Raw genomic sequence first — 24,818 nt, 5'->3', positions numbered from 1 at the left:
TAAGGGACTTGCCCAGGCTAACACTGCTAGTGTTTAAAGCCAGATTTGAACTGAGAAGAACAAAACTTTGTCCAGTATGCCAGTTATATGTCCCATACTTTTAATTTAAATCCATTTAAATAAAAATGTCAACAATTTTCTCCCCTTAAAAAATGGACCAAACTACAGAAAATCGAAAGGGTATCATTATCACTCTCTTATCTGCCTTCACCCCAGCTCACATATAAATATGTCTTTCAGCTAGTACTGTGCTGCTATAGAGTAGAATAGCATTCAAACAGGCATAAAGACCTGAAGCTGAGACTGATAGCTGGGGGTGGAACAGAGAAGAAGCTGCCAGGTACACACACTCACCTGGTATTTATAGGTGTGGACTTGTTTACTCCTTTATGTCCCCTGGCAAAAGTTTTGCTACATTGCTTTTAAAGTAGTGTGCCGTTTCTTTCTTTTTTTCTTTTTTTCTTTTTTTCTTTCTTTCTTTCTTTTTTTTTAAGCCCTATTGGAAGTGACTGACTTTTTTGAAAGGACCTCCACCCCAATCAGGGATGGAAAATCTCAATTTCCAATCCCTCTTCCCTAACCAAGGTTTGGAAAAATACATTGTTAGGACCCTCCTTGACTGAAGGCTGATGTTAGGGAACTCATATTTATGGCTTCTACCATCAGTAATTATTGGACATCATTTTAGATCAAATGCCTTTGTAATTTTTTCCAACAGAAATATGACATTATTCTCCTTTAAGTGTATAATAGAACTAAACATAACACACACAGCACTATGTACTCCAGCTATGGTGAAGGAGGTTTTCTAATTATACCATTACAAATGTATCCAGCATGGCATAAAGTAATCTCTGAGAAGCCATACTATGTCAGTTTAGTGATCACAGGCCAGCTCACCGAAAATTAGTCACATCTTCTTTAAATGTACTAGGTTGATATTCTATCCACACAAAAGGATAAATATAAAATTGTGGCAGTAGATTTATATAGATTCAATGCAAAGCCAACCATAACTCTGAAATATCCATAATTTTTTTCCTCTCATCTATGGAAAATTACCGTTCACCAAAGCAGAGTGGCAGCCTGTGAGCAAATGTCTTTTTCCTTTCCACAACTGAGGATTCTGGTGGTTTTTCAATCTGTAAAATTACCATTAAAGGTCAGAGATAAGTTTTTGCATGCATGATAAGTTCCATTTGCTTTAAAATTATAATAACAGGCTTGGAGAGCTTCAGTCTAGAGCCAAATCAAAATTCATGTATGCATACTTTTCAGCCCCAACCCTTTCTGATTGGGTTTACTTTCCTTTTTGGAGAGAAACAAAGAAGGATGGGAAGAGAAGGGGGAGAAAGAGATGGGGAGGAGGAAAAGAAGGGGAAAAGAAGAGGGGAAGAAAAGGAAAAGGAGGAGGTAGGGGGAAAGAGGGAGAGGGAGAGGGAGAGGAAGAGGAATGGAGGGAGAGGGACAGGGACAAGTTTAGGGAGAGGGAGAGAGAGAGGAATAGAAGAAAAGGGAGGGAGGGAAGGAAGGAGGAAGGAAGAAAGGGAGAAGGACAAGAAGAGGGAGAGTCAGAGGGAGGGAGGGAGAGGGAGGGAAGAGGGAGAGAAAGGAAGAGAAAAGGAAGTAGAGAGGAAGAGAAAGAAGAAGGCCATTTTTTCACCTGCTGTTTATTCTGTACATCTCTGCCTAGCTAGGGCTAACTAGGCCATACTTTTTCCTGACATTTTTTAGAAATAGCAAAAAATGACCATTTCCCTTAACAAATTTGCCAATAAAGTGCAGTGCTCTATTCATTCTCCTTCACATTTCATAGTCATTAAATCTGGCCCTTCAGGGTCACCTGGTTCAATCCCTTTATTTTTACAAATGAGGAAATAGGAGCCAACAAGTTAAATGACTTGCCTGAATGATTTCTGGCAAGTACCAGCACTGGAATCCATACCAATGCTCTTCTCATTTCTTTGTTATCTGGAAACTTATTAAACAGCTGTCAAAGCTTGAAGTGTCCAGCTGCCCCAAAAAGGCACTGTTTAAAACAGGAAACTCACCCAAGTTATGTGATGCTTTCCTTGTTCCCTAAAGCTGTCCTTGTGTAGGACAGCCATGAAAAGCTGTATAGATGCTCCTTCTTTTGAAGATCTCAGCTGCCTTAGGGTTTTTTGTTTTTTAACCTTAGAATCAAATGCCCCTAATGGTAGCCTGGGGACATCTCTTGCTTAAATAAGGCCAATTCTTCCCTTTCACTCTCGGGAAGATTTAGTGATCTACTAAGTCTCTTGGCCTAGTACATTCTATATGGCGGAATAGACTCATTAGAAGATAGATTAATCTGGTTTTGGTATTAAGTCACATTTAGGGATCATCTTTTGTGTGCCTAAACCCCTGTTGGACACAAAAGTAGTTACAGTTCATCTAGGCATATGAAAAGTTTGCCAGTTTAATTTTGGGATACATCCCTTTTTCTTACCACTTATCCAACATCAATTACTCCATTATGGGGATTTTCTAGAAGCAGGTACTTGATATAGAAATGGAAAAAGTGCTGAATTTAGATCTGAATTCAAATCTAGCCTCAGATACTTTGTGACTCTGAGCAAGTCATGTAACTTTTATGTGTCTCAGTTTCCTCAACTGTAAAATGGTGTTAACATTAGAATTACCATATAATATTGTTGTAAGGCTCAAATGAGATTACATCTGTAAAAGTAGTGAGCACATTGTATGACATATGGTAAGCACTTTTAAAATCCTTGTTTTTTTTCCCTTCCCTTCCCTTTCTAAAATATAAAGCTAGCTCAAATGTCAACCAAAATTCTTCTAACATCTTTGACCTTTTCTTAGGGGTTAAGAAGAGACATTCCAGGCTTCTAAATGTTCAGATTAAACATAGCTTGGTTTGAGGAATAATTGAATCAAATGTCATAACACTGGAAAAGAGAATCTCTGAAGGTATAACGACTAGTTTATGAACCAGTCTTTGCTCTCAGCTTTGAGAATGTCCAGCTGTTCAAGGAAAGTAATTGGAAAATCAAGCAAGTTTAAAAATAAAAAGAGATAATATTTTTATAGTATTTTTCTTTGTACAAGCAGTATGTTTCATGGCTGCTTGTTCAAAGGGGATAATCTGCTTCACCTCCTTCACATTCATATGCTCTATATATTATAGTTAATTGGGACTGGTGAATTAAAGTTTCCCAAGACCTAATCTGTTCCCTGATATTAAGACCTATTCAACTAAGCAGATTTTAAAATGCTTTAAATTAAGAAATGCCTTTGACTTAATAAATACTGATTATTGTTATGACAGAGAGTCAGTTTGGCATGAGAAAAAGGATCTTGGATTTCTAATCAGAAAAATGTGATTTCACATTGTGCCTCTGACACATACTAACTCACTTTTTTGTGCTTCACACAGTTCCCCAGGACTTACCTAGGCCATGTAGTCTGTTGGAAAGATCATGAGGCTCATAATCAGAGGACTTGAGCTCAAATAATACCTTAGATATTTGCTATGAGCTTGGTAATTTTCTCTAAGACTGTGACCCTCAACTAAAGGAGATGTATATACTTAATCAAGAGCTTTTATTAAGTGTCCTTTGTTTTGGAGGAAACCCAGAAATAATTTGTAGTCAAAAGAATATTTAGTCTATTGAGGGAAAACAAACAAACCTGAATCTGGAATTGCTTCTTAAAAGGAAGTATCTTTTGTGCTAACAGTCTCAGTTCTCAGCCTTTACCCATAAGCAGGGATACCTACAGCTTAACTGAACTAAAGCCATCACATGCCTTGCAACTGGTAAAACATCTGTTTATTCACAGTCTAGTTGCCAGGACAAATTTGAGAGTCATCAACAATAATTAATTTTCTTGATTCCTCCTCCCTCCATACAGAGATACCACAAACACTAATTCCATGACAGACATCATAAAATGGAATGATGTATGATGTAAGTGGCGTAAAAATAACAAGATATCCCCCTTGTTTCCAACCCATCAGTCTCTCCTCTCTGACTATGCTTACTTGAAAACAAAATGGCTTAATATGAGAGCTAAAGATACCTTTATGTACGTATATATAGGTATCTTTAGCTCTCATTATAAATTATTACTCCAGATATCCTGAATTATTTTCTTGCCATGTCCTATATCTGACTTCTTAATTCAATATTTTTAATCCTCTTCCTCATTGAGACACCAATATTCATACCATCAAGAACATCATAAATGACTGCTACTTAAAGAAAAGCCTTTAATGTTGATAAATTAACTGAGCTGGTTCCTTTAAAGATTAAAGGAAGCTATATAGAAACATAAATAAAATGGACATCATTCACTGAATTTCATAAACTTGATTGATTCACTTGATTGCAAGTACTTTTGTCTGTTTCACTTTGTCAATAAATTATACTCTTTAAAATATAAAAATATATAATTTGAATGGATTTCTATGTAATAACAGTAGTTTATATGTAATGCTTTGTGATTTGAAAAGTAGTATTCCTCATAACACTGTGAGGGAAATCACTGTAAGGGAACTCAAATATCATCATTTAATAATTACTAACATTGATATAGCATTTTGAAATTTGCAAAAAAAATTTCATAAATAGTATCTTATTTGATCTTCACAACAACAGAATGAGGTGAATAATAGAGGGATTGCTTTCTCATGTTATAGGGAGAAAACTTGAGATTTGAATGTAAAATTCCTTATTCTGATATAATGGAACACTGTATTTCAGAGTTTCTAAATATTTCAAATTGATTATTTTTTTTTCTAGTTCTTTTTAAAAATTATTATTAAAGTTTTTTTATTTTTAAAACAATGCACATGGATAATTTTTCAACATTGTTCCTTATATAGTTTTGTGTTCCAAATTTTCCCTTCCTTCCCTCCACCCCCTCACCTAGATGGCAAGTAATCCAATATATGTTATACATGTTAAATATATGTTAAATTCAATATATATATATACATGTATATATATATAAACATATTTGTACAATTATCTTGCTGCACAAGAAAAATCATATCAAAAAGGAAAGAAAATGAATAAGAAAACAAAATGCAAATAAACAACAACAAAAAGAGTGAGAATCCATACTTAGTTCCCACAGTCCATTCTCTGGGTATAGATGGCCCTCCTCATTTCAAGATCATTGGTACTGCATCAATCTGCTCATTGTTGGAATGAGTCACATTTATCAGAATTGATCATTGTATAATCTTTTTGCTGTGTACAATGATCTCCTGGTTCTGCTCATTTCACTTAGCATCAGTTCATGTAAGTCTCTCCAGGCCTCTCTGAAATCATCCCCTCCTGGTTGTTTCTTACAGAAAAATAATATTCCATAACATTCATATACCATAACTTATTCAGCCATTCTCCAGTTGATGGGCAGCCACTCAGTTTCCAGTTCCTTGCCACTACAAACAGGGCTGCCACAAACATTTTTGTACATGTGGGTCCCTTTCCCTCCTTTAAGATCTCTTTGGGATATAAGCCTAGTAAAAATATTGTTGGGTCAAAGAGTATGCAGTTTGATAAGAATTGATTACATTTACATCATTGCTTTTACTGTGTATAATGTTGCTAGTTCTGTTTACTTTATTTGCATCAGTTCATATAAGTCTTCTAGGATTTTTCTGAAACCATTGCTTTCATTATTTCTGACAGCACAATACTATTCCATCTTCTATATATCACAACATCTTTAGAGGTTTCCCAATTAATTGGCATCTTTTTCAATTTCCCATTCTTTTTCTACTTAAAAAAAGCTGCTATAAATATTTTTGCACAAATACATTTTTTCCCTTACTAAATGACACTCAACCAAAATATACTTGGAGGCACTACAGTCAGCATTATATTATTTAATTATGAAACTTAAGATGATAATAATCTACATTTTAACATATATCCCTTTCAGGAAAGGGAGTGTTCTCCTACTTCCAAAACAAAAGCAATAACTCCCAGATGATTGTTTTAGTAAAAAGGGTGGCTATTCTAATTGTTTTATAGCTCAAGAACCCTTCTAGTGGACTGGTAGTCAGATTAGAAGCATTTATTTACTAAGTGTAATATAGTAATATAGTACATATAGTAATATATGTCCAGAACTATGCTAAGTGATAGGGATATAAATATAAGCAAAAAAGAAAGACAGACTTTGTCCACTATGAGTTTACATTCTAATGGGAGAAATCAAAATACAGCAGTGAGCTAAAAAATGGAGGGAGGAGTAAAAAGGGACAGCCTCAAATTCTTAGAGTAAGAAGCACAGATGAAAGGGAAATGAAACATCACTGTGCTCTTCCCTAGTATACAAGCCCTAGAGAAGCACTCAGTAGTGGAAGGAGGGAATGGCTGGATTAGAAGGGCCCAGGTGCCAAAGGAAGCCCCAGAATAAGAAAACAGTTGGGTACTAGTGACAAAATCCACTGAATCATAATTCCCCTGTCAACCATTGCCTCAAGGTGATTATCTTAAATAAATGAAAATTTAATATAAAAATCAAAAAGAAAAACTACTGCAAGTATTGCTCATTGCTGTTTTTAGAAAAGGCCAGGTGGGTCTGGAATGGGGGAAAGCAGAAAGAGGATTACTAGTTTTATGTTCCTGAATACAAATTTCAGCTTTTCTCCAAGAAAAATAAAATTAAAGATATGTAATGCTCATTTCAATGCTTCATATATCAAACTACCTACATCTGCAAGATTTCCAGGAAAGTTAAATTACAAAAACAACAATAGCAACAAAAATATCAACTAAAACAGTACTCACTGTCCACAGTGCCATGTGGCTTCTCTATTTGTCAGGTTTTTCAGTTACCAATCAAGAATCTGAAAGCTCACAGAGATTGTGCCTTCCTTTCCTTTGCCCATATAGGTGGGACTGAAACAGAAGCATTGGATTCCAAGCCCAGTGCCTTTTATCATAGCAGTTCTTTGAAAATTAGGCATACATTGAATGGCCAAAAAGCCTTTTCCAGGTCTCTTATTTTGTCAGATACTTGTGTGTGTGTGTGTGTGTGTGTGTGTGTGTGTGTGCGCGTGCGCTCGTGTATATATAAAGGAGACACATATACAAAGGAGACATTTCTTCCCTCCACTACCAATTTTACTGAATTTGACATTTTAAGTCTTTAGGACCTAGCTCTTAGTATCTAGATATTGTATGAGAAAGAAAGAAGAAAAATTGAGACTTAATGGACATCATGAAGTCTGTGTACTTTAAGGAAAATTATTAGTTTAATAATGGAGACTCACAAAACACACGCCCACACACAGAAATCTCTAGTTCATTACAAATACTCAAAAGTTATTCCAGTGTCACAAAAAAAAGAATTAAAAAGTTTGTTATTCAAAACTTAAGTGCTATAAAAGTAAATCATATCTATATTAAAAAAATATTTTTAAAAATAGAGCATCAAGATGGAATAGCAAAAATGATATCTGTCCTAGATTTATTGCAGCCTTACAGGACATGAAGTCTCCCAGCTCCTGGCAGTGAGAACAAAAGAGAAGGAATTAAAGGATCTTAGATTTAGACCTGAAAGGGACTTTGAAGATCACTTAATTCAATCCTATCAATGAGGAACTCAAGACTCAGGGACATTAAATTACTTGCCTGGGGCAGCTAGGTAGCACAGTAGATCTAACACCAGCCCTGAAGTCAGGAGCATTTGAGTTCAAATCTGGACTCAGACACTTAACACCTCCTAGCTGTGTGACCCTGGACAAGTCACTTAACCCCAATTACCTCAGCAAAAAATAAACAAACAAAAAAATGCTTATCCAAGGTCACACAAGTGGCAGAGGAAAAATTTAAACCCATTTACTCAAACTGTAAAAAATTCTACTTGATCCTTGTTTCCTAGGATAGTAGCTTTCAAGGATGATGGAGGCCTCATCATACTCCTCTATGAACACTTCCTTTCATAAATATCTAAGAAAATTAGAAAGGGCTAAAGACAAATTTAAAAATATTGATTATAAATAATTGGAGGTAGTTGATGCCTTTTTCTTTGTCTTGTTGAGTAAGAGTAAGCCTAATTTGAACAGTCTTCAGGTTATTTTATTTAACATGTACAAATCTTGTTAAAGGAGGACTGTGACTTATGTAAAAGCCAATTTATATAGTTGCTCTACAGTTACACTAGTTCAGCAAGTATTTTATTCTGATAGATGGAGAATCTTTGCCACTCAAGTCTCTAATTTCCTGTTGGCTCAAGATTTCTAGGTGGTAAATGTATAATTTTATTGAACTTTTCTTTTACATTTACTTACACAATAGAATCTTTTTTTTTCCTGTATTCCATAGTATTAAAGGAAAGATTTTAAAAATGGGGGAACAAAGCAAAACTATTACAATTTCTTCTTTTCACGTCTATATTTTCTCATATTAGCCTCATGATAAAAGAATCAAGAATAGTTACATTACAAAAGGCTCCCCATTTGTTGTTGTTGTTATTGTTGTTGTTATTTGGGGGAGGAGAAAGAGATAAATTTTGCTATTGTTACTATTATATAAATATTTTAAAGTTAGCTGCATGTTTTTATAATAAAAATACTTCACTTGAATTATAGTCATATCAATTAAATTGATGGAATATCAAGTTTTTTCATACTGAGAATATTTTTGATTCATAAATATGATCATACAAACTTGAAATATAACAAATGTGCCTCTAAATACGTATTTAAAGGTTTATTTCAGCCATCTTATACGTACAAGCTTTTGGAGTGGGAGATGAGAAGGTATTTTTGCAGCTGATTAATTACTCTGTACTTTTTTAAAAGACCTTTACCATATTTCAAATTTTCAAAACAAAATGACTAATGTCTTTTTTAATTCTGTTAAAAATGTCTCTTAAATGTCATTGTCAATTAACATTTCTAAGTCTGAAGTGGTGAAGCAAAAGTCTAACTTGCAGCTACAACACAATGGGAATGTAAATGTGATGATCACATCACAATGGAATAATTGTCCTCTAGCTAATTGCATTTTTCTTTTAAAATGTTGAGAATGGATTAAAGTAACATTTAAATCATATTAAAAATTGTTGGTACTAAAATGAATCTGGGGAAAGATTAAACTATAATCTCCATATATTATTGTGCTTTAAACATTCCCAGCATTCCATCTTTCCTCATACTGTTCTTCCCTAGAATTCAGCCTGTGTCACTTATTACTATTGTGATATTTAACCTCTCTGGTACTGTGTGCTCATTTGTAAAACTGGAAGGCATTGGTGTATATGGTCTTTGAGAGCCCCTCTACCTCTACATCTATTATTCTATAGTTCTGTGAAGGCCTCTTCTCCTTTTTTCTCCCTTTGAATCCTGCCTACTTGCTGGCCTCCTCTTACATGCTTTGTGAAATCTTCTTCATTCAGCACATATCCCATAATGATCTGTCCATACTCTAGCTTTCTTTAACAGTTGTCTACATTATTTGCCACTTTTGTATGTGTTGTCATGTATTATCAGTTAACTTTTCATGGGTATATGTCATATTTTCCTAACTAGATTGTAAGACTTTGAAACAGAGATTAAATCTATTATTTTTTCAATTTCTGCTTTGTTTTTCTTCTTTGATCAGAAATTGTCAGTTCAAAGGTGTGGGGAGAACCTGGCTAAACAGGAAAAAAAAAAGTTGCCTAGGTTGATAACTGAATGCATCAAAACCTGGTTGTTTTAGAAACTTCTCTTGAGAACTGAGAAGTTAAACTACCCAAGCTTGAAAGGGTAAAGGTGAGGAGTAGGTGATATAATAAATACTGATTGAATGACTGACTCATCTTTGAAAATATCTATTCTAGACCTAAATTAATCGATGTTCATCTTTACCAGTGGATTGGAGGGAATAAAGAAGTAATTCCAAATTAGTTGCAGAGACTAGGGACAGAGAACATATTTACAAATGAGGAATTTTGCAAGAGGAATAACATATAGGATATCAGCAGAAATCAGCATCAGGCTAATGATGGAGGTGAGATTTGGGGAGAGGGTGGTCAGTCACAGGACAAGGGATAGTATTGGTGTTCATGTAATATACTGAAGAATACAATAAAGTCCCCAACTCCCTTTACACTTATAGTGCTATATTTTAGAGAGATATTTTAAATTCAAGATTCTTAAAAATGCAAAATGATCTCTTGCTATAAATAGTCATAAATTTAATATTTTTAATTATCTAAATTTTTATTGTTAAAATTTTAAATAACTATTAGGTTCCCCTATGGTCATATACACTTTCAAAGATGTGACTAGGATTGTCTTTTTTATTTCATAATATCTGATAATTGAGTAAGGAAGACACTGTCATGCTAGTGTTCCCACCTGTGAAAGTTTCCTTTACTTTATTTTTTCACATAATTCTGAGGATTATTAGCTTGACTTCCTAAAAAAGAGGGGGCAGGGGTCTTTGTTACAGACTCTTTATGACTGTCATACAGGAACCAATGTGAAGACCATGCAGTTACTTTTTATGACTGAGGGATATTGTTAGCTAGGTTTATCAGGCTGATCTTTTCTACCATTCTCTTTGCGATCTTGTTAAAGGAAGACAGTGAAATTGGACAGTTACAGATAAGTGTTCACTTTTCAAAACATTTATTATTTATTCTTAACATTCTTTTCTTTTAAAACTGAGTTCCAAGATTTCTCCCTCCTAACCCTTCTCACCCATTGAGAAGACAAGCAAAATAATATTGCTTATATATGTAAAATTATATGACACATTTCCACATTAGGTATATCACAAAAAAGCAAAAAAACAAAAGTTGTGAGAGAATTATACTTCAATATGTACTCAGAGTCCAAACAGTTCTCTGTCTGGATATGATTTTTTCATCATGAATCTTTTGGAATTGACTTAGGTCATACTGATCAGAGTAATCAAATATTTCACAGATGATCTTCATTGCAATATTACAGTAGTGTGTGCAATGATCTGGTTCTCTTCACTTCACTTTGCATCAGTTCATATTGGTTTTCCCATGTACTTTCTGAAACTACTTCACTCAACTCCCTCATATTTTATAACATAAGAGTGCACCATCACTAATCATATGTCACATCTTGATCAGCCGTTCTCCAATTACTGAACATCCTTTCTGTTTCTAATTCTTTGGCACCATTAAAAAAACTCTGCTATAAATGTTTTTATACATATAATGTCCCTTTCTTTTTACCTTCTTGCGAGCGCAGATGTAATAGTGGTATTGCTGAATCAAAGTATATGCTTTTTGGATATAATTACAAATTGTTGTCCAGAATAGTTGGACCAGTTCATTCTCTATCAAGAATTTATCAATGTGCCTATTTTCACTCATCCCTTTCAGCATTTGCTATTTCTAATAAGTGTGAGGTGGTACATCAGAATTGTTTTAAATGATAGAGCATTTTTCATATGACTTAGATAGCTTTGATTTCTTTTCATAGTCTTTGACCATTTATCAATTGGGAAATAGCTTTTATTTTTATAAATTTGACTTAGTTCCATATATATTTGAGTAATGAGGACCTTGTCAGAGTAATTTAATGTAAGAATTTTTGATATTGCTTTATTGCCTATGGAACCTTTTACAACATTTAGTTTCTCTTATTGCCTCTTTATTTGCTTTTGCTTTGTCTGAGTTCATTATTGTTTTTCCTGTCTTTTTACTTTGACTGAAGCATAATGGATTCTGCTCCAGTCTTTTTTTTTTTTTTAATTATTTGTGTGTCTTTCTGTTTCAAGTATGCCTCTTAGAAAGAACATATTGTTGCATCTGGTTTCTAATTCATTCTGCTATCCACTTCCATTTTATGTGTGAGTTCATCCCATTTACATTCATAGTTATGATTACAAACTGAATTTCCCTTCATCCTAGTTTCTTCTGTTTATTCTTTTCTCTTTCTTTTTGTCCTGTTCCTTTCAAAAATGCCTTTTGCTCTCTGCTCCCTTAATCTTCCCTCCTTTTTGTCATTTCTTCCCCCTAGCTATATCTCTTATCCACCCACCTATATCTGTATTGGGTAAGATAGATTTCTACACCCATCTGAGTGTTCATGTGTATGTGGTGTGGATAGTCTGAATGTGTGTGTGTACATATATATATATGTACACACACACATACACACACACACACACACACACAGTTTTTCCTAATTCCAATAAGGTTCAAGCATTACCTACCACCACCACTCCCTATTTTTCCTTGTTCATTTTTCTTATATGAGAAAAATTTCCCCATTCTGCCTCTCCCTTCCCTCTTCTTTCAGTGCATGCCTATATATATATATATATATATATATATATATATATATATAAAATCATTCCAACATAATCCACTCATATCCCTACTCCTTTGCCTGTGTAGTCTCCTTCTCTAATAATGATAAGTTTTTTTGGAGTTAGGTGTATCATCTTCCCATATAGAAATGTAAATAGTTTAATTTTGTTGAGTCTCTTATAATTACTTTTTTATGTTTCCTTTTTTTTTTTTTTTTAATACTTCTCTTGGGTCTTATCTTTGAAAGTCAAATTTTCTATTCAATATTTCTAATCTTTTCATCAGGAATTCTTAAAAACTCCCCTATTTCATTAAATATACATTCTCCCACCCTTGAAAGTATAATACTCAGTTTTGTTTCATTGGTAATTCTTGTTTATAATCTGAGCTTTTATGCTTTCTGGAATATTATATTCCAAGCCTTCTGCTTCTCCACTGTGGAAGCTGCTAAATCTTGTGTGATCCTGACTGTAGTTCCACAATATTTGAATTGTTTCTTTCTGGCTACTTACAATATTTTCTCCTTTTTTTGTGAGAGCTCTTGGGGAATCTGAGAAGATCATTGTATTATTTCAATTTCTATTTTATCCTCTGGATCTCAGATATCAACTTACTTTTTTTCTTGAAATTTGTTTTCTAGGCTCTTTTTAAAATCATGATTTTCAGATAATCCAATAATTCTTAAATTATCTTACATTAATTTATTTTGGAGTCAGTTTTTCTAATGTGATATTTCATATTTTTCTTTTTTTTCATTCTTTTGACTTTTTTGTTTCTTAATATCTCATGAAGTCATTAGCTTCCATTTGATTCTAATTTTTAAGAAATTACTTTTTTTCATTGTACTTTTGAATACTTTTTTTTCATTTGGCCAATTATGTTTTTTAAGAACTTCTTTGTTGAATTGTTGTCTCTCTTTTACCATTTGGTCTGTTCTCCTTTTAAAGAAGTTCCTTTCTTCAGTAGTGTGTGTGTGTGTGTGTGTGTGTGTGTGTATGTGTGTGTGTGTGTGTGTTTTACTAAAGTGTTAATTGTCTTTTATAATTTTCTCACATTACTCATTTCTTTTCCCAATTTACTACTCTTGCTTTAACTTTTGCAGAAATCTGGTTGGACTTGTTCTAATGAACATTTTGCCCCCTTTGAGGCTTTGCTTATAGCTGTTTTTACATTGTTGTCTTCTTCTGAGTTTATGTCTTGATATTCCCTGCCATCATAGAAGCTTTTTATATTGTTGTTGTTGTTTTTGTTAGCTCATTTTCCCAATCTATTTCTTGACTTTAACCTTTATGTTAAAGTTGGACTTTATTCACCTAGCTGTAGAGACACTATCCCAAGCTTCAGGTTTTTTCATGTTGTTGCTTTTAGATCTGGTTCTGGGGTCTGCAAGTGATTTGAACAATAGTGTAGTTACTGGTTTCCTGGCCAGTACTCTGATCTTTACCCAGGGCATTTCTCTCGGCCCTGGAACTGTGACTGGATTCTTACTCTCCTCCAGGCACAAATTCTAGTTCTTCTCTCTGCCTTGAAGCTGAGACCACAGTCCCTGTTCTCTTGTGACGAACTACAAGTAATCCTGGAACTGTAACCCACAACTGTATATTGGCAGTAGACTTACCAATAAGCATTAGCAGCACCCTCTTTTAGTTTCTGGAATGAGACTTATGAAACTACTATTATTGATATTGTCACTACTGCTATTCTGCTGCTGGAAGTGATGAGATTAGATTCAGGGAACCAAATGATGAGATTACAGTTCCTGTGGTCAGGGAGTTAAATAATGAGGTTAGTGGCAGGTTCAGGATTCAGGGAACCAAATGAAGAGGTTTGACTCCCCCAAACTCCCTTAGGATTGGTGCATTGTAGGGAATTTGGGGAACCCTCTTTCTGATGGTGCAGAGGTCCTTTGTAAAGGAATTTACGAACCCAAAAAGCTAGATTAATAAAAAGAAGTTCATTATTGGCATTGGGAAATCAGTCTTTGCTATGCATGAATAGAGAGGCTGAATTCCTTAGTGGCAAGGTCCTGACAGGAGAGTAAAGTAGTGGAGGAGTCCTGACAGAAAAATAAAGTTTCTAGTAGAGAGATCTCTACAGAGAGACATAAAGTCATTAAGGAAATAGGTAAGGATAAAGAGAGGGTAACGCTGAAAGAGAATATCATTCCAGCGGGCAGTTTTGCTGCTCTACCAGGGATGGCATATTAGCTCCTCTGCAAAGGAGTGAAAAATTGCCATTTTCATAAGGAAATCTGAGATATAAGTTTCAATCAAATGAGATTCCCTGTGCTATCATTGCCCCCAGGCCTAGATGAGACCACTTACTGGGAGTGGTTTTGAGCTAACAATAGGGGTAGAAAATCTTGGAAATGAATACTTCACCTAGTCCCACCAAGATAAACCACTTTATCTTGGTTCCTTGGGGTGGGTCTCACACAGGAGGATTCAAGGAGAATTTCTCCTTGAAGGAGTTTTTAGAGAGTTTCGGGGTCCTTTCATCAGTACTACTAATGCACTTTGGACCATCACCTACATTGGTACCATGGATCTCTCATATTGACCTTTTTAGTTGTATTAGGCTGAAAAAAATGTTACACTCTAACATTTTGTTGACTCTGCTACTCTAAAATTTGATTTGACTTAAGTTGCTTGGAGTAGAATATTAGGAAAGTTCAGTGGGATTGCTGGATGTATTCCATCATCTTAACTCCATCTCTCAAAGATATGTGTTCTTAGAAATATTTTCTCTCTAGGTGGTTAGAGGTATGTGCTATTTACAGATTTGTCAACCTGGCATACATAGACTGGAGTGATGATGACTTTTGGAGGAAATGAGTGATTCAGACTCCTTGGAATGGATGCTGCTACCCCTGGGGCCAAATGTTATATTTTTGTTTCCCAGGATTTCCATTGAATTTTAGAAGAAACACTGAAGTATTTGTGGTTTTCTTTTTCTTTTTCTTTTTTAACATATGCTATATATCTGTACTTAAATGCCCTATCCATTTCTACAAGTACAGACCAACTCCAGAAAAGTCATATTCTTTGCAACACTACCTTTTTGTTTTGTTTTTAAAAAGAAGCTTTGAGCTATGTTATGCATCATTTGTAAGTATGCTGTTTACAAAACACATTGGATTAGGCTCTGTGGGTATAAAACCAAAATTTTAAATAGTCCCTGTGTACAAGAAGAATTCTGCTACTCTTTCATTTGATCTTTTTAATTATATAGCTCAGACTACATAGGTTCCAATTCAAGAGCAATGGACAGTAGTTTGAATAATGGCAGTGGTACCTTTTGATTGTGGTATTCAGTCATTTCAGTTGTGTCTACCTCTTTGTGATTCCATTTGGGGTTTTCTTGATAGAGGTACTGGAGTGATTTGCCATTTTCTTCTCCAACTCATTTTATAAATGAGAAAACCAAAGCAAATAGATTAAGTGACTTGCCTAGGTTCACATAGTAAGTCTCTGAAGTAGAATTTGAATTGATGTTCTTAACTCCAGGCTCAAAGCACTATTCACTGTTTCTATCTGCAGGAATAGTATCTAATACTTATCAAAATGTACACACACACACACACACACACACACACACACACAGTTATTCCCATTTTACAGATGAGAAAACTGAGGTAAAGAATAATTAAATTTTTTGCCCAGGTTTATAGAGCTAAATAAGTATCTGAGGCAGGCTTGCTATTTATGTCTTCTTTACTCCAAATTTAGTTCTCTAAGCACTGGGTGACTAGCTGTCCAGTTGAAATGTATCAAAAGATTATTGGCTACATCAGTAAGTGAAGAATCCAGATCAACCTGATCAAAGAGCCAGGGTTTATGGGGTTTTTTCCCTTTTTTTTTTTTTTTTTTTTTTTGTTCCAGATTTATGATTTCAGTAGTGTAGGGAACTTGAGAGTGAAGAAAATTTTATCCAGTGAATGAAGGAATGAAAAGGAAATGTTATCAAGCTTTCACTTTTGTGCCTGGCACTGCATTAAATGCTAGTGACATAAATTCAAAAGCAAGAAATCCCTTTCCCTTAAGAAGCTTACGTTTTAATGCAGAGACAACACATATAGAGAATGGTTGAGAGTTATGTCTAAAGATCAGCTGGTACACAAATCTATTGACGTACTGATGTGAAATAGGACCTCTAAGATTGCATGTTATTTCCTCCAATTAGATTAGTCTCACTCCAAAAACTAGAGACTATTGCTTTTAGTTCCACCTTCCATTTTTCTCCCTCCAGTATAGTTTTAGGTAAATTAACCTTTAATCAAATTGCTGACTGAATCTTGGCTACCTGGAAGATAAAGCTTAATGTTTTAGCCAGTTGTTTGATCATTTTTCTGTCATGCCTGAATCTGCGTAACTCCATTTGAGGTTTTCTTGACAGAGATATAGATTGTAGTTTGCCATTTCCTTCTCCAGCTCATTTTACACATGAGGAAACTGAGGCAAACAAGATTAAGTGACTTGCCCAGGATCACACACTTAGTAACTGTCTAAAGCTGGATTTGAATCCAAGATGAATCTTGCTGCCTCTAGGACAGATACTCTATCTACTATACCGCCTAGTATAAGCTAGTGCACTAAATTGGTTCACTTCTTGTTCTCCAAATATTCAAGTTTACTCTCTTCATGACTATCACACCTCCATAGTGTTCATTTGTTACTTGTAGTCTTTTTGGTATTATCCAGTGGAGAGTGCTGTACCTTCCAAAACTGAGAGAACAGTTTTAGTCACTCGGTCAAATCTTCTGCCTCTACCATTTCAATGTATTAAATTCTTTCACAATACAACACTAAAAATAATTGACAGTGTTCAAAGGAAAATTTTTTCTTTCAACTAAAGAGAAGCTTAGACATGAGGAGAATCTGAGTCATTGTGAGTAAGGAAGTGTGGATTTGAATGAAGTTCAAATTCTATGTGTTTGAATGGGAAACACTAAAAAAATTTTTTTTTCTATCCAGTTGTATGTAATAACCATTTGCTTTGAGAATAGAATATATTTTGCCATGGCCCGTGCAAGCTCACTTGTCATACCCTCTAATGAAGAAAAAATTAGCAAAACAATTGCTTTTTCTGACTCTTAAAACTAAATATGCCTTTAGAAATTCCTGCAGCAGCTTTAAAATAGACAGAGGGTTAACAACTGTACCTGTGATTTCACTGATAGAGGGAACTGTGTTGATAATGAAAGTCTCTCCCCCAATACACTTTGGCACCTTGTCTATCATTTGGAGAGGTGAATAGGACATTAAGAAACACTCAGCTAGTCTGGGTCAGAAGTGGGGTGGATGCCTCTTCCTGGTTTTGGAACTAACTTGTTATCTACAGTTTCATGTGGTCTCTCATAAAATGTGTGTCAGTGTGATATATGAATAATGCAGACAGATTAAGTTTTGCTAATAAAATGCAGATCAATAAATAGTCAGAGAGAGGAACTCTAAATTATTTTCTTGACTATCAAAATTCTTGGGCAACAAGGTAGGGAAGGGATAGAGTTGGGACTGGAGTCAGGAATAAGCATCTTTCTGAGTTCAGATCTGAGTTCAGGCACATACAAATTCTGTGACTAACTCCTTTTTGCTTCAGTTTCCTTAACTATAAAATGAGTTGGAAAAGGAAATAGTGAACTATTCTAACATTTCTGCCAAGAAAACCCCAAATGGGTTAATAGAGAATTAGATACAACTGAAAAATGACTTAAAAACAAAATCTAAATTCAACAGGTTTTCTTATTAATAATTCAGTGCATCCTTGGAATAAAGCTTTTTCCCCCTTCCTAGAACAGCACCACTTAATATATAAGATCTGATTAAATGTCATCTATTTATTTATGATCCATCTGCTTGGAGAGAATGGGAGATAGTGGATTGAGGAGGGGGAGGGAAAAAAAAGAACAGAATTGTTCTTGAGAAATAGAAGACTTGAACTATGAGGGGAAGGAAGTCCCTTTTCCTTCAGTCTCAGATTCTTATTGCACCTGGTGGTTCCCTATTAAAATTCAAATGTCTGTTAATATGGCAAGGATAGCCTATTATGTGATTAGCATTTGCTGGCCAGGAAATGAGACTCAGTTACAAACTTAAGCAACCTTTTCTTATTTAACATTAAAAAAAAAAAAAAATCCTTTGAAAATGTTAACTGCATGACTTAACTTTGTATCTACTCTCTCAGCATGGTGTTTAATCAGCATGAAACATCTGAAGGGCATAATTCCAGACAGGAAAGCAATGATCACCTTTTAAACTCTCTGTATTATGGGATCCACAAAGGATTTAGGTAGAAGTAAGATTAAATTCTACATATAAACAGGACGGATGACATCTCTATGTTTTTTGTTTTTTTTTCAAAAGTCATAATATAATAGGCTGACAAAATGAATTCTGTGATTTATCTTGAAGCATCAAAGACTGAGATATTAAATACTAATTTAGGAAATGACCCATTTAATTCCTTCTCCTTCCCACTCTCTTTCTTACAATCTCTTTTTCTTCCTCCCACTCCCATTCCTCCTGTCCTACGCCTCATTTACAGGTAAGGAAATTAAGGGCCCAAAAGAGATGAAGTGAAGGTTATTGTTTCCAAACAACAATTACTAGAACAGCTAGGTGGTGTGATGGATAAAGTGCTAGATCTGGAGTTAGTAAAACCCAAATTAAAATTTGACCTGAGATACTAGCTGTGTGACCTTGGATAAGTCTCTTAATCCCATTTGCCTTAATTTCCTCATCTGTAAAATGAGTTAGAGAAGGAAATGACAAACCATGTCTGTATTTTTGCCAAGAAAACTTCAAATGGAGTTATGGAGAGTTGGAAAAAACTTGAAAAACAACTGAACTTGGATTTATTTAATAAATATTCATTGAATTTAGTTATATTGCTAGTGTCACACAAGAAGCATCTGAACCAAGATTCAATCCTGCATTCTTTTATTATATATGTAATGCTTTCTTCTCCACTTCTTCGTACTCTTAGATTTGTCCCCCAAATCTCAGAGAACTTTTTAGGATATAACCTAGAAAATATTCTATGCTAGTTGAATTAGATAGTCCATTTGTGTTTCCAAACTTATTATTCCTCATATGTGACCCTCCATTTCCTATATCCATACTTTTGCACCGCTAGATCCCTTTGTTCTCCCTCCTCACCTCTGCCTCTTGGAATTGTTGATTTCCTTCAGTACACAATACAGGCTAGCTTTCTTCTATGTGAAATTTTTTCTAATTCCCCCTTATGTTAGTGTTTCACCCTCAAAAATAAATTTGTATCTATCTATCTATCTATCTATCTATCTATATATATATGTACACACTTAGCTATACATATATGCATATATACATGCATACATATATTTATGTATGTATAGAGAGATTGAAAATAAATATGATTTGGAAACCCTCAATTGAATGAATATAGAAAGGAGGAAGAAAGAATGAATGACTCCAAGCTTTTAAATATAGCTGCCTAGGAGGGTGTGGAGGTACTCAGTGTAAATAGAGAAGTTTGAAGAAGAGATGAGCTTAGGAAAGTAGATAATGAGTTTCATTTGACATACTGAATGTGATATTGCCATAAGACATATGACATCCAACAGACAGGTGATGATGTAGAATTAGAATTAGGAGAAAGATTATGGCTGGATCATTTTCATATTGGAATTATCTATGCATAGGTCATATCTGAAGTCTTGGGGGCAGATGAAAGAACCAAAGGAGAGAGTAGGGAGAGAGAGGTCTTGAACTATGCCCAAGCCAAAGATCCAAGATATTCATTGTGATCTAGCAAAAAGGAACAATCTGACAGGTAGGAAAAGAAACAGGGAGAGAAATATCACAGAATTCAAAAGAAGGGAGAAGAGGTATTCAGTAGTATCACATGCTACAGAGAAGTCAAGAAGAATGAGGATGCAGAAAAAGTCACTGGGGCACTGGGGCCCTGAGATTCCTGAAATGGCCCTTAACTTGTTAAGTACATTTTATTGTATACTGTTGTGCAAAATGTTCCAAAAGTCCTTTCCAAACAGCATTTATTTCACCTTATCATTTCTGATCCCTGGCAGAAATATGAGCTCTGGGTAAGCTGTCTTCAGAACCTTTTGCCAAAGAAGATAATTTGTAGCCAAATAATAAAATTTGTAGCTAACAATTTAAAAAAAAAAATCTGAATCGCAAATCATGTTAGCTTATGACACTTTAAAAGCAGCCAAAAAGGGGAGGGAGAGGGTATTGCCCATAGATATCAATAAAAATCCTTCTTTAAAAAAAAAAAAAAAAAGATCTTTTTTTTTTTTCCTGGGGGGTGGTGATAATAATTTGAATTTTTGTTATTATATCAGCCCTCTGGAAAAGTGTTGGAATGGTATGCCTATGAGCTCTATTGTATAGGTTAAAAGTCCCTCTCTTTCCCCCAGTGCTGGATAGCAATCTTCCATTATAGTGGTAATTAGTTCAGCCTTGGAGCACTTCAGCTTTGTAATATACCAGAAGTTAGGTTAGCTTTCTAGTTTAACTTTTTCTGTGGATTCCATATCCCCAGGCAGGCATTTTCTTGCTGCAGTGTTATGAAAAAAAAAAAAAAAAAAAAAAAAAAAAAAAAGACTGTAGTTGCCACAACCCTCTGTGACTTGCCAATAAGCAGCATGTGAGAGCCAAGATTTAAATTTAGGTTTCCTAGTTCACAATACCTTCCATTACTTATCACTACCAAATTGCAAGAATATCACTTCTCTTCTTTTGTTAGGGGATTTATTGTTGCAAGTGGATTTTGAAGAATAGGAAAGTTCTTGGACACAACTCTATTGTACAGAAAAGATGAGTTTTTGCAAGACATGACATGGATGGATCTCTACTATTGCAATTCACAAGGTGGCTTTAGGACAAAATTGGAACAGTGCACAGAAATGAAAGAATGTTAAGAGTTAAAAGGCACCTCAAGGATGATTTAGTTCAATCCCTTTTCTTTTGCTGATGAAGAAACTACTGAGACTTGTCAGATGACTTGTCCAGGGTCACCAAGCTAGTTAATGGTGATATACAATGTAAATAATGGAGATAGGTGAGTAATATGTATGATAGAAATGGATCATTCTTATACTAATAGTAATAGCTACCATTTATATGGTACCTATCATATTCTAGGCATTGTTTGCAGTTGTTTTAGTCCTTTTCAATTCTATCTGATTCTTTGTGATTCCCATTTTGGGATGTCTTGTCAGAAATACTAAAATAGTTTGCCATTTATTTCTCTGGTTCATTTTACAGATGAGGAAAGTGAGGCAAACTGAATTAAGTGACTTACCTAAGGTAATACAATCAATAAGTGTCTGAGCTTGGATTTTAGCTCAGGCCCTTCTGACTCTAGGACTCTCCCTACTGTGTCACCTAGCTGTCTAGATATTTTTTTGTTCATTCATTTCAGATGTGTCCACCTCTTTGTTATCTCATTTGGGATTTTCTTGGCAAAAATATTAGAGTGGTTTTCCTTTTCCTTTTCTAGTTTATTTTACAGATGAGGAAACTGAGTCAAACAGGCATAAATGACTTGTCCAGAATCACAGAGTTCATTTCACCACATTTGAAATCAGGTCTTCCTGACTGCACTATTTTGCTGCCCATTATTAAAGTGTCTCTTAACTTCTGCAATGGTACAATGTAAAGATTTCTGGATCTTGAAGCTGAGGGTCTAATCTCCAACACTTAGTCTGCTATTTATTTTAATCTGTATGACTTCTCTGATCTCAACTTGTTTATCTGTAAAGGAAGAAGACTGGGCAAGGTTATCTCCAAAGTTCTTTTCAATTCTAAATCTATGATGCTATGGTAATTTAACATGAAATTTAGATTAAAAAGAGATACTGACACCTTCTTTGAAGAATAAAATTTACTTCATTTTGACCAATTATGTCAAATTGAAAGTACTTTTGTGAATCTATTTCCTATCTCCAGTGAAGTAAAATATAGTTCTATGCTTATTCTTTATGTGTATAACATATTCTGTTTAACTAATGGCTCTTGGTAATTTTCATGATCATTTTTACAATTCATACTTCTCACTGACTGCTTCTGTCTTTTTATATTTACTTGAAACATTTCTGTATCTAAATATATGTTCTATGTTTTGAAAGTTCTATGTGGTACTAATAAATATGTATATTCTTTAGCAATCCCATTTAGAAGACATTAGAAGTCTCTTAGTTTTAGTTTCTCCAGCATTGTGTTCAATTCCATATATCCCTTTGTTTATCTTTCTTTTAGATACACCCAAAATTGACAAAGGGACATTAAAAACCTCTTTGCTGTTTTATTACTATTTAGTCTTTTATTAATTCAGTTACTTTTCTTTTATGTGTTTAAGTGCTAGGGAATTTGGAGTATATAAATTTAATATTGATATTGGTTTGTTGTCTATGGTTCCTTTCAACATAATGCAATTTCTTGTTTCTTTTTATATTGTAAATATTGGTTTTTGTTTTATCTGATATCATAATTGCAACTTCTGCTTTCTTGGATTCACCTGATGAATAGTACTTTTTTCTTTTCTTAAGCCTCATTTTTATTCTATGTGTCTTTTTTTTAAAGGTACTTTTATAAGCAACAGATTATAGACTTTTTCTTTGTTTTTAAATCCACTCTATTACTCTTTAATTTTATTGGATTGTTTAATCCATTCATGTTCGAAATCATGAGAATTTGATTTGGGTATCCCAAAAATTTTAGTGCAGTTTATTGTTCTAAGACCTTTGGGATATGCTATATATATATATATATATATTTTTTTTTTTCCATTTGTTCTTTTCCTCCACCCAAATTAGGTTTTTCCTCCACCTCCTTCTTCTGTAAAGACAGATTATGTCTCCCATTGACTGCTAAGAAAAAAATTACAAAAGATCCTACGATACAACCAGTCCATCATTATGAAAATGATACCTCAGTGAATTTGCAACCTCATCAAAGATAGTACTCTCTCCAATAATGCAAGTTCCATACTAATTATACCTTTTTATCCTGTAATGCTTTTTCCTATTATCTCCCATGGATCTTCCATAGATATGACCATCCAATCAGTAGAGCTTTTCCTCTAGCTCTTTTGACACTACATAATTGGCCTTCCTCTTTTTTTTTCTGTTGTTTGTGCTGCCTTTTTTACCCTTTCTTTTTGCAAGCCACCTTTGGCATTATGCTATAACTTACTTCTATCTACCATAGATCTTTTCATTGCTTTTTGGGTCACCTCCTTTGTTGATTCTTTGGAAATCATGGTATTTTATGACTTGAAACCATATAGGGTCACCAGGAAATGATTGCTATTAAAAAAAAAGAAGAAAAAAAGATGCTTTTCTATAGAAGCAAGTAGTATAGGATCATGGGAAATAATTTCCATTGCAGTGTAGGCCTGTATCCTTTCCTGTTCAGTTTCGTAGTCAGCTCACTGACCTCTGTGTTACCTGTGCAAAATATAATACATTTTTTATCTATTGTACCAGTCCAAGATTTCAGAACTAATTAACCAACTCTGTGTACTAACCTTTGAAAATTCATGTCATATTCTGGGCCCTCTTTTTGGATTCTTATGGATTTTTAACCCATTTACTTTTTCTTTTGTAGTTGACAAAACATTTCCTTTAAGTGACTGGATCATATTGAAGAAGGATTGTAATGTTCTGCAGCTCATTTTATCTGCAAATAGGAGCCTATGGAACTATCTGCAGGCATTTTATTTATACATAGATAAGTAAGGCATGTTCCCTACCCCCAGGGATCTGAAGAAAAAGACTAAAAAAGGATTTAAAGAAAGAAAAGAAAACACAAATCAGTCAAACTTCTGGAGGAGACCTAAATTGATTTGGATCTTACTAAATGTTTAGACCATAAAGCAGATAGGAGAGAACATTCTAAGCAGAAGAGGTTACAGGAGCACAGGTCCTGTGACGGGTTTTAAAATGATGTGTGCAGTAAGTAAAATGAAGAGAATAGCTTGACCAGAATAAAAGGATTGGGTAGGCAGGGTAGGGTGAAATAATTTCATCCACGTATTGTCTTCTTATTCTAACTACTAACATTTTTTCCTTATAATGCCTCCAAAAGAGATTTTTACCAGTAAAAAGAATACATTGTTTATTTAGTTTACGTAGTTCCCTATCCCACTTCTTTTTCTGAGGCTTTAAGGGAGTCAAATTAGGACCAAAAAAAAAACAAAACAAAAACAAAACAAACAAACAAAAAAACAGCTATATTCTTTCACCAAGCTGTTTCTTCTATTTCTGAAAATTTGTAATTTGCTAATGAATGCCAGCAATGTAGCAAACTTTTGATAGAGCAAAGAATAAGCCATTTATCCCTGGAGAGAAAGTTTATAGGCTATTTTATATGTATTAAAAAGCAAAAAAGAAGAATAAGGAAAGTACAACCCAAACAAATTCAAAGTATTTCATTGTTTCAAGCTCACCCCATCTGAGTTCAAGGGTCTTAAAGTATCTAAAGAAATCTAAATGAAAACTATATGTCAAGGTGGGATCTGAGATCAGG

General features: G+C 34.4%; 1 protein-coding gene across 6 annotated transcripts in view; it reads left to right on the top strand.

Annotated features, from left to right (window-relative positions):
* The window catches only part of PDE4D (phosphodiesterase 4D), a 1,062,771-nt gene that overhangs the window by 722,704 nt on the left and 315,249 nt on the right, over positions 1–24,818 (top strand). The window lies entirely within an intron of this gene.

This window comes from Sarcophilus harrisii, chromosome 1 (genome assembly GCF_902635505.1).
Source record: "Sarcophilus harrisii chromosome 1, mSarHar1.11, whole genome shotgun sequence".
NCBI classification, from domain to species: domain Eukaryota; kingdom Metazoa; phylum Chordata; class Mammalia; order Dasyuromorphia; family Dasyuridae; genus Sarcophilus; species Sarcophilus harrisii.
The sequence above is the reverse complement of the archived record's forward strand: the minus strand, read 5'-3'. Positions and strand labels throughout refer to the sequence as shown.